Source organism: Pelophylax lessonae, assembly GCF_965119305.1.
Source record: "Pelophylax lessonae genome assembly, chromosome: 13".
Lineage (NCBI taxonomy): Eukaryota > Metazoa > Chordata > Amphibia > Anura > Ranidae > Pelophylax > Pelophylax lessonae.
In genome coordinates, this window is record NC_138780.1 from 152,922,605 (window position 1) to 152,941,634 (window position 19,030).

The 19,030-nt window shown below is 43.5% G+C and overlaps 1 protein-coding gene across 1 annotated transcript in view; it reads left to right on the plus strand.

The window, feature by feature from the left end:
- Window positions 1-19,030, plus strand: part of JAG2 (jagged canonical Notch ligand 2) — a gene marked incomplete at its 5' end in the record, with an annotated part of 141,906 nt that overhangs the window by 82,576 nt on the left and 40,300 nt on the right. The window lies entirely within an intron of this gene.

Consider the following 19,030-nt stretch of genomic DNA (forward strand, 5'->3'; position numbering starts at 1 on the left):
GCCTTGAGCTGATTACAGTATCTCCTTAATCTCCCTTACAGGACTTCTTGGTTTGTGTGCAATGTAATTTCCCTGGTGGATTTTTTTGACAGCCATTCACACAATTGTCTTAAAGGCAAAATAAGTTGATTTTGTACATATTTTTCTTGTCTGTTATGATCTAAACTAATGCTGGCCATACACTATATGAAATACCGGCCGAAACTGGGTCATTTTGGACAGTTCATTCATTTTTCGGCCAGTTAATGGCCACAAATTGGAATCAGTTGTGATGTTTTAGAGCTGAAAAAAGGAAGGACAAGTTTGGACATTTTCTGCCGAACTAACAAATTGAAAGGTTTTGTTTTTCGTCCAAACTGTTTACACTAGGTATATGTGAAAAACGAACAAAAAACGGATTCATTTATGTCCATTGAACGATTGATCGGTCATTACATGATGGCGCAATCGTTTGCTGTCACGGCCGAGTTCGTTTTTTCTAAAATGTTTGAATGATGTTTCGTATAGTCTATAAGCCAGCATTAGTTTAGAACTACATACGTACGTCCGTACGTACGAATATTATTTAATCTATATAGCTTCCGGCTTGAGCTTTAATGTCCACTTCCCATCATTGGCATGATTATTTTTCATCTGTGCTGAAACTCCGTCGATCAGTCCTTTCGTTAAGTTGTTTTGAGTCATCAGGCAAGCACAGTTTGAGTTTTTTTTTAGACAAATGAAGTTGCAAAGTACGCTTCTCTCCTGTGTTTTAAAGCTGAGCCCCAGTCTCCTTCAGAAAATAATTGAATATTTTATTAGGACACTTACCTGTCCACAAATCCAGCAGGGTCTTCACCTGAGCAGATTATTTTAATCTGCTCTCGGGTGCGGTCACCACCAGTGAGGGAAATCGCCAGTGAACCTTTCACAGCCCGTTCCCTACTGCTCATGGGTGAAGGGCGCTGCACTTTGTGAATGATGCGAGTGAAGGAGGGGGCCAAACTTCTGGATGAGTTTGCCGCGACAATCAGCCGGAAGTTGGAGCGGATACCTGCTTGCCACACCCCCCCCCCCTCTCCCCGAAAAAGTGCCAAATATGGCAGTGGAGGGGGGGAGGCAAATAAGTGGAGCTTCCCCTTTTGGGCAGAGCACTGCTTTAAGCTGGTTTTACACAGAGCAAATTTTGACCTGCCCCTGATGATCTGGACGAAATTTGTTTGTGGTTGGCTCTGTTGACACACCCCCTGCATGGTTGGATGATAGGAGGCAGAGGAGTTGAAAAAGGCACCAGTAAATGTAGCAAAAGCAGGGAGGAGATCCTAAGACTGCAGGTACAGTTTTCTCTGGTGCACAGCATAACTGTGACATCACCAAATCTCATTCCATATCTGCTGAGACTGGTAGTCAGACAGCAGTGCCTTACATCGAACTTTAGATATATACAGTATCTCACAGAAGTGAGTACACCCCTCACATTTTTGTAAATATTTTATTATCTCTTCATGTAACACCACTGAAGAAATGGCACTTTGCTACAATGTAAAGTAGTGAGTGTACAGGTTGTGTAACAGTGTAAATTTTCTGTCCCTTCAAAATAACTAAACATACAGCCATTAATGTCCAAACCGCTGGCAACAAAAGTGAGTAAACCCCTAAGTTAGTGTCCGTATTGGGCCCAAAGTGTCAATATTTTGTGTGGCCACCATTATTTTCCAGAACTGCCTTAACCCTCTTGGGCATGGAGTTCACCAGAGGTTCACATTTTGCCAATGGAGTCCTCTTCCACTCCTCCGTGACAACATCACAGAGCTGGTGAATTTTGGAGACCTTGAGCTCCTTCAACTTGCATTTGAGGATGCCCCACAGATGCTCAATAAGGTTTAGATCTGGAGACATGCTTGGCCAGTCACCTTTACCCTCCTCTTCTTTTAGCAAGGCAGTGGTTGTCTTGGAGGTGTATTTGGGGTCATTATCATTTTGGAATACTGCCCTGAGGCCCAGTCTCCGAAAGGAGGGGGTCATGCTCTGCTTCAGTATGTCACAGTAAATGTTGGCATTCATGGTTCCCTCAATGAACTGTAGCTCTCCAGTGCTGGCAGCACTCATGTAGCCCCAGACCATGACACTCGCGCCACCATGCTTGACTGTAACGAGACACACTTGTCTTTGTACTTCTCACCTGGTTGCCGCCACATGCGCTTGACACCTTCTGAACCAAATACGTTTATATTGGTCTCATCAGACCACAGGACATGGCTCCAGTAATCCATGTCCTTAGTCTGCTTGTCTTCAGCAAACTGCGGGCTTTCTTGTGCATCATCTTTAGAAGAGGCCTCCTTCGGGGATGGCAGCCATGCAGACCAATTTGATGCAGTGTGCGGCGTATGGTCTGAGCACTGATAGGCTGACCCTCACCCCTTCAATCTCTGCAGAAATGCTGGCAGCACTCGTACCTCTATTTTCCAAAGAAAACCTTTTGGATGTGACGTTGAGTACGTGCACTCAACTTCTTTTGTTTGACCAGGCCTGTTCTGAGGGGAACCTGCACTGTTAAACTGCTGTATGGTCTTGGCCACCGTGCTGTAGCTCCGTTGGCCAAGATGGCATAGGCCATCTTTATGTAGAGCAACAATTCTTTTTTTCTGATCCTCAGTTTTTTCCCTGTGAGGTGCCATGTTGAACTTCCAGTGGTCAGTATGAGAGAGTGAGAGCAATGACACCAAATTTAACACACCTGATCCCCAGTCACACTTGAGACCTTGTAACACTAACGAGTCGCATGACACTGGGGAGGGCAAAAGGTTAATTGGACCCAATTTGGACATTTTCACTTAGGGGTGTACTCACTTTTGTTGCCAACGGCTTAGACATGCCTGTGTGTTATTATAAGGGGACAGAAAATTTACATGGTTATTCAAGCTGTACACTACCTACTTTATACATTGTAGCAAAGTGTAATTTCTTCAGTGTTGTCACATGAAAAGATATAAAAGATTTACAAAAATGTGAGGGGTGTATTTACTTTTGTAAGATACTGTATATACAGCAATGAGGTTCAAGGCATAGGAGTACCTAGGCATGGGAAGTGTATTGCTGTTTTTTTTCAGGAGTAAATGGTAAATCTTATTAAAACTACGTGGGCACAAAAGATGACTTTCTGCATATCCTACAAATCTTTAACAAGCAGCTGAGCAGGTCATGACTTGCCTGGCAATGGGCTTTAAGTGGCTAAGGATGCTGAGTTCATGCTAACTAGTTGACATAAAATCACCCTGTCGCCACACCATAAATGTCAACAACCATCTTCCCATGAGATTAAGGCTCGGTTCACACTGATGCCATGCGGGAAGGCTGCGAATTCGCAGCCTGTTCCCGCATCGCACACTCACCCCCGGCAGTTCACACTGCCATATGCGATCCGCTGGGGGTGTCAATGTAATCTTAACGACACCCCCAGTTTGATCGCATATCGCAGTGCGATCGTGCAGTTCGCACAGGATCGGATCGCACAAGTGTGAACCGCTGTGCGATCCGATCCTGATGCGGCAGCAAAAATGCCTCCTGTGCGTGTTTGCTGCGGGTGCGATGCGAATTTAGCCATACAAACTGTATGGCTATACTCGCACCGCACAGCTGATCGCATGTCATGTCGGAGCAGTGCGCTCCGACATGACATGCGAACCCCGCACACGCAGTAGTGTGAACCGGGGCTATATGTGCAATGGATTCAACGTATTTTGCATGTTTTTTACCTGTAAAAGCCTTCCTTGTGTAGTAGACGGCCAAAAACCCTGAGACTTCTGCTGGATGCTGCCATCATGAAAGTGATATTGGCATGCAAGCAGACGGGAGTGTTCCCCATTGGCTTGGCTTTTTCACATGGGTGGCTAAAATGCACATCACGCATCAACCATCTACAAACAGACATGACAGCCAGAGGGGTTGGACATATGCTGTAATGCTTTGCTTCGGGGCTGCAGCAAATTTAAAGTAGAAGTTCAGGTTAAAACAAATCTCTAAATCTACTTGCATCCACAATCTAAAGGCTCGTACACACGCGTCAAAATTAGGCAGGGAATTTTCGTCCGACGACCGATCTGACGATTTTCGGCTTGTTAGTATGATGCTTCTGACAACCGACTCCGACTTTTCGGCCGAAAAAAATCTGGTGTGCAGGCTATAAAGTTTTTGTCCTCCGTCAAAACACGGCCGATTTTCGTGCAGTCAATACAGATTTTGACAGGGAAAAATCTTATGAGCAAGACTGGGCATGCTCAGAGAAGAAAGAGCACAAAGAAAGCAAACCAACACATGACATCACTTCTGAAGTAGAATTTTGTCGGGCGGGAAAATTCGTGTGCAGTCTAGACACATTCCAACCAACAAAACACCACTCTGGACAAAAGACGGACGACCGGTCGGCCGATAATCGTTGCGTGTGTACTAGACTTAAGACTAACCTATAAAGAAGAAATCACATAATGCATGCATACCTTTTCTGAAGCCGGTCCGGTCCCACGCTGAGCGGTCAACAACGTGTGTGTGTGTGCAGGGACACAAGGGACAGCCGACAACGGAAGCCCCATAGGAACTCTATAGGTGATGTCACTTCCCAGGCATTTCAAAGCCATGACAGGATGCCTCCTGCGCAAAGCTTCCACTGATGGAGACCAGAGCGGACAAGCTTCAGAAAAGGTATGTATGGTGGTTTTTTTTGTTCTTTTTTGGCTTTACAGGGTTAGATAGCTTAGTCTTAGATTGTGGATGCAAGGAGATTTTAGTTTTAGGGTGAACTCTTAATGAGTTTGACTGGGGGAGCCGCCTGTCAAACTAGCCTAATAAAGTTAGGATGCACTACAATTGGAAACCAAAAGCTTGTGTTGCGGTGCAATGTTTAATTAAAGTCCTGTTCAGCTGGGGAAAAGGGAAAAAAAAACGTCCTCATCTCCATAACATCGAGAGCACAGAAGCTTATGATGGTTTTGCTAGATTTCTATAAAGATATGTATTCATCCTTTCTTTCTAAATCTGCATTCCTTTTCTAGGTCATTGACACAGGGTGTTAAAGCCAGAGATGGCCAGCCTTCCTATAAGGGCATAAACGGCAGGCACCATAATTCTCTCAGCACAGGTTTCCTTTAAACTGGAGTACATTTAGGATTCGGCCTGACCTCATTTCCGATATTTTCCTGGAAGTGTTTACAAGTATTAACTTCCTGACATTTTTCTGTAATGAAATGTGACCTGCAAGCAATGCATCCATTTTGTTCACAATCTTTTTTTTTTTTTTTTTTTTTTTTTGTATAGTGGTGTCCTATTATGCAGGTTTAATAGAGAACACTACGTCTTTCACGTCATGCCCTGTCCCAGCTGAGCGTACATTCTGATGCCAACACCCGTTCCTTAGTTACATGCGCCAGTATCTGGCTTAGTAAGACTTTCCTCTGGAGCCTGTTAAGTGTACAATATGTTCAGGCATTACCCAAATCTCATTTTCCCCAAATAGAGTGTGGGCAATCTCTCTTGGGAGTTTTTGGGGAAAGAAATCCATGTATGCATGTGAAGTGGGGCAGAGAGGGATGGGGTGATTAGGTGGATGGCATTTCAGTGCAGCAAAAGTACTGTGTTGGCTCAAACAGTAAGACTGGAGTGCTTTGGATGTTTGGGAGAAAAATGTGTTTTCAGCATTGATGGTGTTTTCAGCATTGATGGTGTTTTCAGCATTGATGGTGTTTTCAGAGGGACAAAACATGGAGATGTGTTCATTTATTGAGGGAAAGTACTGACTTTTTCTGGGCTCGTATTTTTGAAGACCTTTTTACCCACCCTTCTATCTCCAGTGCTTATGACTTCTGATGACGGCAACCTCCTGTAGGGTTTGCTGCCTCTGTGCCAAAAGCTTCTGCAACGCTGTATGCAATTGCACAGAAAATCCCCATAGACCTAAATAGAGACTGTGTACTTTCCACATGTGCCTCCAATATACACTGCTCAGAAAAATGTAAAGGAACACTTAGAATACACATCGGATCTCAATGGGGAAAAATAGCATGATGGATAGCTATACTGATATGGAATTGGTAATATGTTAGGAACGAAAGGATGGCACATCGTTTGATGTAAATGATTAACCTACAGAGGGCTGAATTCAGACACCCTGAAAATCCAAGTGGAAAAAATGATGCAGCAGGCTAGTCCATTTTGCTGAAATTTTATTGCAGCAACTTAAAATGGTACTCAATAGTTTGTATGGCCCCCCATGTGCTTGTATGCATGCCTGACAATGTTAGGGCAAGCCCCTTATGAGAAGACAGATGGTGTCCTGGGGTATTTCATCCTAGATCTGGACCAGGGCATCACTGAACGTCTGAACAGCCTGAGGTGCAACCTGATGGCGTCGGATGGACCAAAACCTAATGTTCCAGAGGTTTTCTATTGGATTTAGGTCAGGCAAGCATGGGGGCCATTTAGTGGTACCAATTCCTTTATCCTCCAGAAACTGGCTGCATACTGTCGCCAGATGAGGCCGGGCATTGTGGTGCACCAGTGCAGGGTCTGACAATGGGTCCAAGGATTTTATCCCGATACCTAATGGCAGTCAGGGTGCCATTGTCTAGCCTGTAGAGGTCTGTGCGTCCCTCCATGGATATGCCTCCCCAGACCATCACTGACCCACCAACAAACCTGTCATGCTGAACAATGTTACAGGCAACATAACGCTTTCCACAGCTCCTCCAGACCCTTTCACCTCTGGCACATGTATTCAAGGTTAACCTGCTCTCATCTGTGAAAAGCACAGGGCACCAGTGGCGGACCTGCCAATTCTGGTGTTCAATGGCAGGTGCCAGGCAGTGAGCACAGGGCCCACTAGAGGACGCCGGGCCCTCAAGCCACCCTTATGAAGTCTTTGATTGTTTAGAGACATTCACACCAGTGGCCTGTTGGTGGTAATTTTGTAGGGCTCTGGCAGTGCTCATCCTGTTCCTCCTTGCACAAAGTTAACAGATACCGGTCCTGCTGTTGGGTTAAGGACCTTCCACGGCCCTGTCCAGCTCTCCTGGAGTAACTTCCCGTGTCCTGGAATCTCCTCCATGCTCTGGAGACAATGCTGGGAGACACCGCAAACCTTCTGGCAATGGCGGAGTTGGACTGCCTGTGTAACCTCTATAGGGTCCAGGTATCGCCTCATGCTACCAGTAGTGACACTGACCCTGACCAAATAAAAATAAGAGTAAACAGTCAGAAAAAATGAGTAAGGAAAAAAGGTTAGTGGCCTCCAGCTGTAAAACCATTCCGGTCGTCTCACTGTTGCCACTTTAGTGCACCTGTTAATTTCATTAATACCAAAACAGCTGAAACCGATTAACCGCTCTCTGCTATTTAACTGACCTAATCAATATCCCAGGAGTTTAATCGACTTGATGCTATACTGATTAAAAAGTGTTCCTTTTTTTTGAGCTGTGTAGGAGTAGGGCCCCATTGAAATGAAGACCTATTTTGAAGTATTGCTCCCTTATTTATGTTCATCTGAAAATGCTAGCTGCCTATTATACTGGCCCATTAGCTTCAATACTGATTCAATACTTTACACATGGAGCAAAAAAAAAGCTCGAATTTTGAGCTCTTGGTTTGGTTGTCTAGCTACTCCAACTTGTCATGCAGTGGTCTAATGACGTCAGAACAGTGGGCCAGTTGACATGATATAGGAAGATGTAAACGACCCTATCAGTATGTTTTTGGTCTTTGAGCGCCATGAAACAGTCCACAGTAAATAGATGGGACTTATAAACACAATTTCAAGTCCTTGCCCAATCTAGAACCCATATTATTCTGAGTGGTAATGCTGACTCATGACACCATGCTGTGTATATATGCATCATTTTTTTGTTTTTCTCTAGGGCTTCATACAATGCCATAGAGAATCCAAAAAAAAAATTCATATTGTGTTTTGTCCTCGAAACCTATTCTGCTTCACTTCCTTCCCCCATGTCTCTCGTAATCTTCCTTGTATTCAAGGTGCCAGCTGTTTGTTAAGATGCTCTTTAAAGAATGACTTTGTTACCCCCCATGATATTCCGTCTTGAAGGCTCTTCCTCTCCATTGCAAGGTCGGTGTATCCTACACAGAACAATAACTTGGGTGCAGGCATTAAAGTTTGGAGCCTGATAAGGTTACCTAGACTACACAAATGCTATTTGTTTGTGTTTCCATCCCGTGCCTTATTTTACAATTTGTTAATGTGCTTAGTCAAAAGACGTTTTTGTTCATAATGCCCTGTAGTGCAAGTCATTTTAGGTCTCTGGCCAAAAGCGGTTTACCATCGCTAATCTCTGCTGTTGGTTAGGTTTCAAAGAACTGCTATTCTTTTCCCTCCGATTAAAAGCTGAACTCCAGGCAGACGTTTAAATACATGGATAAAATGAATGTATGAAAATTTTTTCACATAAAATTTTTTTATTTAATGTAACTTGTTCTAAGGTATACATTTCCTTTTGTGGCTAAGCAGCAAATCTAATTTTCCTCTGCTGCAGGTAAAAGGCCAATTCTGGGGAAACATGAAAATTCCTCTTTGCAGTGGTCTTTGCTCACACTGCAAGAGTTGACTCCTCATTTTAGGTCTAGGGGGCATGCAAAAAAGATTAACCCGCTGTTCTCTGCTGCTAGACTGGTTCCTGCAGCATCTTCTCCACCCATGCTCCGCCGGCTAAGGTTCTGACTTCATTCAAGACCAATGCAGGCTCCATAAAGGACAGTTCACCACTGGAGCATTGGTGGAGCGCCATCTGCTGGAGTAGTAGAGCACTGGAGTAGTAGAGTAAAGTGCTTTTACGCTAAGACCTGAATGATCAGTTAACACTTGCAGCCCCACTGCAAGGAGAAATTTTACAGAGTTGGGCTTTTTAGGTGGTTCTAAAGTCAGCCCCCCTAATACTTGAGCCCCATATTGATCCTACAATGTTGCACGAGAGTCTTGGCTGTCCAGGACACTCTCCTCATTGACTGAGACTGCAGCAAGGCGTCATTGGCTCTCGATGCGGTTAGTCATTGAGCCGATGAGTGGAGAGAGGGAGACTGCAGCTCCGTATCTGAATGGGTACACACAGCAACGGCCTGGCTCAGGTGCCTCCATAACAACCTGCTTTTTCCCTATGAATGAATTTCCCTAAGGCCCTTTTCACACAGGCGGACCGTTTAGATCCGCCTGTCCGTTTTTTTTGGTGGATCTGAACGGATGCCCCATGCATCTCTATGGGGCATCGGATGTCAGCGGAGACATGTCTGCTGACATCTGATCTGATCCGTCAAATCTGGACAGATGGAAACCCTATTTTCCATCCATCCAGCGGATCAGATCGGATGAGAACGGACAGGCGGTCCGTTCCCATCCGATTCCCCCGTAGAGAACAGCAAGACCTGACAGCTCTGTCCTCTGCACACAGCGTGGAGACACAGCTGCCATCTGCCTGCTCAGCGGGGGTATGCTGCTTTTTACATGTTGATCAGACCTTCAGGCTCGGTTCACACTGATGCGATGCGGGAAGGCTGCGAATTCGCAGCCTGTTCCCACATCGCACACGCACCCCCAGCAGTTCACACTGCCATATGCGATCCGCTGGGGGTGTCAATGTAATCTTAACGACACCCCCAGTTTGATCGCATATCGCAGTGCGATCGTGCAGTTCGCACAGGATCGGATCGCACAAGTGTGAACCGCTGTGTGATCCGATCCTGATGCGGCAGCAAAAATGCCTCCTGTGCGTGCTTGCTGTGGGTGCGATGCGAATTTAGCCATACAAACTGTATGGCTAAACTCGCACCGCACAGCTGATCGCATGTCATGTCGGAGCAGTGCGCTCCGACATGACATGCGAACCCTGCACACGCAGTAGTGTGAACCGGCGCTTAAGTGTGTGGCGTGTGTATTTTTTTTTTTTTTTTAATTATTAGTGTGATGTGTTTTTGGAAAACTCACATAATGAGAACACGTCATTGGGCCTAGGACTGGCCATCTAGTAGATCATTGCATGCAGCTGAACCTCATTGTGCACATCCTTTAACCTTGTGATTTGATATTTCCTTGATTGTGTGTCCGGTGTGTCCTGCTGATCTTACGTCAATGTTGTGAAATGCTGGTCCTCTGTAAATTGTGGGAATCTCAGCAAAAAGGATGTTATCCTTGAATGACTTCTTTAAAAATAATATATATGTATATCTTGACCCGGAAGTACTTGTATTTCTAACTAAATTCTCTATCTGCATCCTTTCCGGTGTTGCTAAACTGCGCAAATCTATTTTTGGTTTGAATAGCTCTAGACAGGCCATGGGTCAGAGTTTCTAAAAACAATCCACAACATTGCAGAATTTGGAAGATCTCAGGTTTACATCGAAGAGTTTTGTGATCTATGATAGCAGAGTTTTCTCCCAAATTAGTGATGATTGGAAGAAAACCTCTTGAGCAAATAACCTCACTTTTTTTTATTTATTTTTTTTTTACCAAGTAGTTTTTATTGTTTAAAGAGGCCCTGCACTAAAATACAAGATCTACTTAGTTCAGTCACCACTTTCTGATTATAAAACACCAAGTTAAAGCCCCTTTTTTGTCACTCGCCTAACTAGGCCTCACAGCTGAAGCACAGGAAAGCTGAGGATCCAAAATCCTGTGAGAACATTAACTGCAGGGGTGCATCTTGTAGGGCTTTCCTTCAGGATACCACGAGAAGACCCATTATTGACACCATCACCTAGGGGACCCTGCTGGAATCCGGTCTATAAGGCAACAGATTTTTTATTTTTTTTCCCTTCAGTTTTGTTCTATTCCCAGCATTTTATGTGGAGATGTTGGGTTGCTGCTACAAAGGAGGACCTTGTATTTTAGGGCAAGACCCACTTTAAGTATTTGTCAAATTAATTCTTCAGCAGTTTAAGAATGAAGATCCGTATTGTTTTTTTCAGTTTTATTGCTTATTTGGTATTTTCATATTGTCAGCATCTGCAGGGACCATTTTCATTGCACTTGTGTTGTGGCATGCATGGCCTTTTCAGCATCACTTGTACCGTTTAGTTAGAAAAAATGGAAATTAAAATTCTACAGTTTAGAACCATTTTTAGTCATGTCGGTGTGTGTGCGTGTAGGGACTCCTGCTTTGCTGGTTGGCACTGGTAAAGAAATCTGCCCTCCTATCTCTAGATGCCCATCTTTCTGATATAAAGTAATTGGATACCCCCTCCCCATCTGCTGTTTGCCTTGGTAATAAACGACCTGTACTGAGAAAGTATGGAGGCTGCCATTACTACTGTCCTTCTGAAAACATGGATAGTTCCTTGGTTGCCAAACTGATCAAATGTATTTCTACTTTGAATCATTGTCCCAGAACAAATATGCAGCTTTGGAGTTCTGTCTTTGCTGGTTGCATGTTTGCTCATGGATAGTGAATAAAGCCCCGTACACACGTAGCGATTGTCGGCCGTAAATATTCGGACGACGACCGATCGGCCGATTGTAGGCTTGTTAGTATGATGCTTCCAATAGCCGACAGCGCATTTTCGGCCAAACAGAATCGGGTGTGCAGGCATTAAAATTTTTGTTGGCCAAGACCAGAACGGCCGATTGTTCGTCAGTCAGTACAGAATTCGGCCGACAAACAGCCGATTAGCAAGACTGGGCATGCTCAGAAAAGAAAAAAGACAAGGAAAGTTAACCATCACATGACATCACTTCTGCAGTCGGCTGTTGTTGGCCGACAAAATTCATGTGCAGTCTTTTGCAGTTTTCAGCCGACAGGAGAGCCCTGGACAAAAGACGGCCGATCGTTCGGCCGACATTCAGTACGTGTGTACGGGGCTTTAGGCTCGGTTCACACTATGGCGACACGATGCCTTACTACTTTGGGGGCGACTTGTGCATTACCATGCACCATGACTTCGGAGCGACTTGCAGAGACTTCACATAATGGAAGGTCGCCCCAAAGTAGTACAGGACCCTTTTTCTAAGTCGGAGCAACTTGTGTCGCTCCTATTAGAACGGTTCCTGTAGCGGTCAATGGACCGCGAGGGAGCACGACTTGTCAGGCTGACAAGTCGTGGTAGTGTGAACCGGGACTTAAAGTATTGAAGTCACAAAGTGATGGCAGCTAGCTGGAAAGTTGGCCTTCATATTTTTGTAGGTAGCTTCCTTCTAAATATTTACGTTGTTACGTTTTTCTACTTAAAATGGTTGTAAACCTCAGACATGAAATATGAAAAAACATCTCTCTAGTGTGTACTTGTCTCAATCTAGAGCACTTGGTGACATTTCTGTCCACTGTCCCATTCCTCTGCTATCAGCATGAATCCCTTCTAAAGCGTATTCATGACACCAAGATAAAAGTGACAACGGAGAGAGCTCCAGCTGATTGACCTCCTCAGCTCTGTTCCTGTGTGCTGAGTCAAGGGGGATGGGTGTTGTGTTCCTCCAATCAGCTCTCAGAGCTCTCCTCTCTGATGCAACTTCAGCTCTCTACCTCCTGCTTTTCAGGGCTAAAAGATTGCGTAAATGATACGCTTTGCATGGATGTAGGGGAAAGACTGCTGTAGATAAACAGGTACATGTAAGGGTTTACAACCAGTTTAATAGACTGGATACAGATTGTCCTTTCACTTACCCACTTAGCACCTTTTATGAACGTACCATGACCACCTTTTATACTGCCATAAAAAGGGGATTTCTCTTACGTCCTCTGGCAGTCGCAGCCCGTTCAGTATGCCTTCACCATTGGGTAATGGCGCCCTCTGCAGGAGTAAGCTAGGCAGTAAAAAGATTTAGTAAAAACTTTACACTAAGACACACCTCTAGGGAGATGTTCCTCAGACATTACCCTGAACCATACAGTACTGTTCTCCAGTTTCGTAGCAAGCAGACAATCAACCCCAAAAAATCAGAGGGGCGGGGGCTGAGACTGTCAGAGGACTCGGAGAAAAGAGTTTTACGGTAAGCTCTTACAAAAACTCTTTATTTTCTCCTCATTCAATACAATTGTTAGAGTGGGGAGAGGCTCTAAGCCCAGCAAGGTGGATGGCTGTATTTTGCTGGCGGAGCCATAAATGAAGCCAGGAACTATACCTAGAAATGGAATAGAATTTTGGATCGAATGCTGTTTTAGTGGAAATATAATTAGATTAGGTGTTATTATTGGCTGAACATATTTACACTCCAATGTTTTGGCTTGAAAAGTTTTTGCCAGAAATGGTTGACAGCCTTGTTCAGCCTCGGAAGTACAGCAGAAGTTGGAGGTTAGGCAACAGAAATTGTTGCTTTGTATGACTGCATTCTAGATACTGTAATTTGTTCCAAGATGTAACCATAAAAGAAATCCTCTTTTAAAACTTGCCTGTGCTGATGGCATATGTTGTGACTTGGGATTCACGTAAATCTGTTGGTTTCCGATAAGGAAGTGAAATGAAAGCTGGCCCATCACCTGTAAAATTAGGACACAGCAGACTTCCTGTTGTAGAGGAAGTCTACATTTACTCTTCCCTGATAATGGCAGAACTGATGGACCGAACACGTAGTGACCCTTTGATTCGTAAACATTGTGTTCCGCTAAAAAAAAAAAAAAAAAATGTTCTGCTTGGCTGAAATGCCGGACTGAGGTCTTTCTCTTCTGCATGCCATGTGCAGATTCTTTTGTTGTCTTTTCAACTAACTTTTCAAGTTAGGTTTTCTGTTTTAACATTTTTTTTTTTATCTTTTTGCATGAATTTTAGTTAAGGCCTAATACTCATAAAAATTTTTTACTGGCAGGTAATCCTTAATCAAAGCTCTTAAACTCTAGCTGTTTTGGTCAAGAGAAAAGAAGACAACCCCCTCTCCCCCTGTTTCCCATCAGGTCATATGTGGCTCGCAAAGGGAAAGGAGAAATTATTTCCTGACCCCAAAAATGATCGAAAGTCAGTGTGGGGGTAATCCACACTTTGCAGCCTTTAAAAACGTTGGGGAAACCTCTAGGTCACAGGTGTCAAACACAAGGCCCGCGGGCCGAATCCGGCCCTCCAGGCCATTTCATGTGGCCCTTGCTCCTCTCCTGCAGCTGCTGCATCTCCCTCATCTCTGCCCCCACCTTGTCTCAGCAGACGGCAGCAGAGAGGACAGAACTCCTCTGTCAGATCCTGTGCCGCCCCCTGCAGCTGCAGAGAGGACCCCCCCAAAAATTCAGCAGTTGGCAGCAGAGAGGAGGTCAAACTCCTCCTACAGATCCTGCACCTCTCTGTGCAGCCACTTCTCTCTGCTTCCACTGGTCTCAGCATTCAGCAGACTCTGGCAGCTGACTCTAGCCCTCCTCCAGACCCTGCAGTTGCTGCTTCCAGCTTCTTCCCAGTAGGAGCACATGGTAAAGAGATGCACTGTGATATAAGGGAGGATGGGGGCTCTTGACTTCTGATAGTGGTGGGCTACAGAAAGAACCGGCCCTCCGAGGGTGACCATAATGGTGATGCGGCCCGCAATGAAATTGAGTTAGACACCCCTGCTCTAGGTTAATAATGCTGTCCTCTTCTAGAAACGCTAGATAGGTGGCTGTTATGTTGACCCAAAGGCCTCAGAGCTTAGTCATTGAAGATGACTTGTTCTAAAACATGGTTTTAGAACAAGCCTGATAATCCGGGTATGAGTGTGTGTGTATATATGTGTGTATGTATATGTGTGTGTGTGTGTGTGTATATATATATATATATATATATATTATAAAATATAGTATAGTGCTGCGCAGTTAATATGTAATCAATGAATCAATATATAGAGATGGCAATAAAAAATTAGTGACGTGTAAATAAATCACATCAATAGCAAAAAAGATTGTATATATAATGGTACAATCATAAAAAAATCAATAAATAAAGTTCAATATGATGTCTTTGAAAACGTCCACTAGGCGGGTGAAACGTGTTGACGCAATTTCCGGCACGTGGGTATGCATCGTCTCATCCGGTTTTACTTCCTGGAATTCAGTGGAACGCACGCCGATAGCGGCGTTCCTTATGCTTGTTCTATTAATATCCAATGCGAGTTTCTTCTTTCTATTTTGTAAGTACAATTTATATGCTTTGGGGGAATAAATCAGTTAAAACATATTACAATATTGGTCCCCCCTTTTTTTTCTTTTACCTGGGAACGGAGACCTGTTGGAGTGATCCTATACTAAGGCATTTCTTCCCCTGGAACCATTCTCACTAAAAGCTGGGTTGCCTAAGCCATACATGATCCTATCAAGTGTTTTAGATACCTATCTGTGGTGAGTAGGGAACCTGGAGGGTCGGGCCACTCACTTGAGCACTGTTTGATCGGACGGTTTCTGCACCTGAGCACTTTATTTGGTTACATCAAGATTCAAGGACTATTTTATGATGTATTGCATTTTACCGCTGGTTTCCTTTTTATATTTATATTGATCACCTTGCACTTTATTATATGCATTTAATTAGAACTTTTATTAATATTTATATATTCACCAGCAATTTCCATATGAAATGCTAGCGCTGTTTTAATTTCATTTCACATATTTCTCCAAGACTACTTGGATGCACAGCAGCTGCATTAATTTAACTTTGCACATAGGATTGAGTTATTTCTTATTTATATTGATCACTTTGCACTTTATTGCACGCATTCAAATATAATTTTTTGATAATTGTTTATAATATACATTCACATATTTACCAGTAATATTGTTTATATATCTATATAAAATGTTAGCGCTGTTTTAATTTTATTTCACTAATTTTTTATTGCCATCTCTATATATTGATTCATTGATTGGTAATTGGATATTTACTGTTCAGCACTATTTAATTATGTACCATTTACACTTGTATAAGAAGTGAGGTGCTTGCAGCAATATATTATCTGATTTAGGGAGGTTGCTCGCGGGATTCCTTGTCTGTTTTTATATATATATATATATATATATATATATATATATATATATATATATATATATATATATATATATATATATATTATAATTTTTTTTTTTTTTTTTTTTTGTAGCTTAGAAAAGTTTAGGCTTGTGTAAATAGCATCAGTTTGACATCCCATTCCAGTTGTTTGAAGCCCAATAGGAATTTGACAGGTGTATTTGACCTGCTTCTAGAGTTTTGCATTGCCACAGACTTTAATGGTGATGGACATCCTGTCCTAATTGGCCCTGAATCCTCTTTTGCATAGTTATAGCTCATGGAGTTGTAGCTTTAAATATTCATGTAGAACACCCCTTTTTTTATTACATGTTCTGTTGGCATTCTTTGTAGCAATTTATTCAGTGGTCGTTTCATGCAAAACTGTTTTTGGTAGACTTGGCTTTTAATTTATAACTTGGTATATGTTGCACAGCATTTTCATTTTTTTGTTCACTATTTATTTTTTTAAATTAACGGTAAGGATTAGCTATTTTGATTCTTCAGCATTTATTTTGTAGTTGTATATGTAAAAAGTGTCTGAGAATTGAATCTGCATGATAAAAGCACAGCATGAATGCATAACACTCATTGTATGGAAAAGGTTCCTAAAATAACTCTGGTGAAAATTGACAAGACAGCTGTGTCTTCACCCACCCCCAGGCCTTGAAATAACACTTCCACAATGTGGATCAACAGACTGGCCAGCCTCTTGCCAATCCTGGACCAATTTCTGCTTTATTTAAAAAAAAAAAAAAAAATGGTGTACTTTGTTGATGCATGTAAAGTAAGTGTTAAAATATTGCTTCTCTTTAAAGTGATACTGTAGTATTTGAAGAGACCCTGTTACCAACTTAATGTAAAAGCACAAATCAAGTATTATAAATGCTTACTTGCCATGCTATTTCTTTCCATTAGGCTCCTTTTACACGGTTCGCATCCGCCGATCCCCGCTGAGCAGGCGAGTGACAGCTCCGTCTCCGCTCTGTTTTCGGAGAGAGAGAGGTGTCGGAGCCCCGCTGTTCTCTATGGGGGAATCGGATGAGAACGGACGACCTGTCCGTTCTCATCCGATCCGCTGGACGCATGAAAAATAGGGTTTCCATCCGTCCGGATTTCACGGACCGGAATCGGATAGCAGCGGGTGTGAGTGGAGATGTCTCCACTGACATCCGCTGCCCCATAGGGATGCATGGAGGATCCGATCAGGTCAGCCTAAAAAACTGACAGGCAGATCTGATTGGATCGTTTGTTTGAAAGGGGTCTAAATATTGTATACAATTCGAACGTGCCAGAGAATGTGACTACTCCAGGAAGAGTCAGTAGCACAACCTCCTCCCTTCTTGCAGACCACAGATCTATCTTCTTCTGGGCTAATTAGTCTATGCTGCCCCAGCTCCTCTACCCCTCAACACCCTACAGAACCTTTTACAAAGCTGCTGAGGGAGAAATGAAGAAACACTGTAGAGTGACGACTGAGTTTGCTGAGGCTGCTCATGTCCCATCCAGGATGACAACCCCCAGCCGCAGTCTCTGGATTTTGGATGTCTACATAGGGGAGGCCTTGACAGTTAAATAACTTGAATAAAACCCTTTAAATGGACAGATCTTCTAATGGGAAGATTGTTGAAACAAGCGGTCTAGGAGAAGGGTTTCTTGTATACTGCGTAAAAATGTGAAAGTTTTTCAATGTAAATCTTTTTACTAGTGTGTAAATTTAAAAAAAAAAAAACTATAAAAATAACCACGACCCATCCTACCCTAGATGCAGAGTGGCCAACGACTTCTTTTGCCATATATTGTGGTCCTGCCCTGTCATTCAGGGATACTGGGAACAGGTGGTCCAGTTCTTACATCACCAAATGAGCTCCCCACTGACCCTCTGCTCTAAACAGTGTTTGCTGGGGCTACTTTCAGAGCAGGAAAGTAATAGACATCAACACATTTTCTTACAGGAAACGCTGTTTACGGCCAGACTATTAATAGCGAGTGTGGCTTCAGGCCCCACCCACACTCCGGGACTGGATGGCGGCTGTTTATATGTCCTTGTTTTATAAAAAGATCATTTATACACATAGAAAGTGCCCAGTAAAGTACCATAAAATGTGGGATCTTTGGCTGGATCTGGCATCTACCTCAACTGAGGAAGAACCAGTGGTTCATTATCAAAAACCCTCCCAGGGCATCTCCGCTCCAGTTTCTGTGTTCATATTGACCATTATGAGCATGTGGGACTTTGTGTACCTGGATATACATTCATTTGATCCCTGGCATGACTTCCCTTCTGGGACCTTTTGACTGTGTAATAAGATTTTTGTTTGTTTCACGATATCTGTAAACCATTGCATTGACAATTTATTGTTTGTAACGATGTCCATTGGAGTTTAATGTGTGTGTAACTCCTTTTTTTTCTGTATGCCTCTTTTTATGTGTAATAAAGAGTTTGTTGGATAAAAAAAAAATAAAAAATATCTATTTCAGGCATCACTTAAATTCCAAACTTGTTGTATTTCATCATTGGTAATTTTATATCGGGTTGCCATACAGGGCAGACTGGCAACTTTCAGCCCAGGGGACAAGTACAAACCAGAGGCCCATGGTGCAGTGACTCAGCCCCCCTCCTACTCTCCCTCTTCCCATTGTCCTCCTGACCCCCATTCCAAGCTGAAGCTCCACCCTAGGTACTCTCTACTCACCAGCTGAATCCGGGTTCCCAACCTGGCCAGCATGGGGCTGTTGGGGGGAGCTGGGACAGCTCGGTTGGGGCTGGCCAGGGGAGGAGAGTCTCAAGTGGGACATGGAACCGGCCTCTGCTCAGACACAGTTTACACCATCCATGCTGGGGAGGGAGGCCTGCGCTCTGTCCTTGGCTTCATCTCATTAGGTCAGTGGCAGGGATTTTTTACCTCTCTTCACCTGGGATCCTTTAGGCATGTCTGTGGCAGAAGTGGTGCAGCCTTTTTACAGGACATTAGAGCGGCCCCCTGGCCCAGTCCTCCCCTGTTGCCATATTTGCTTAGGTTCTGCTTTCTAGCTGGTTAGTAGTTCCATATGGTTTTTTTTGCTTTTCTTTTTCTTTATACCTACAAGTCTATCCGACAGGCACTGTCTGAAAACAAGG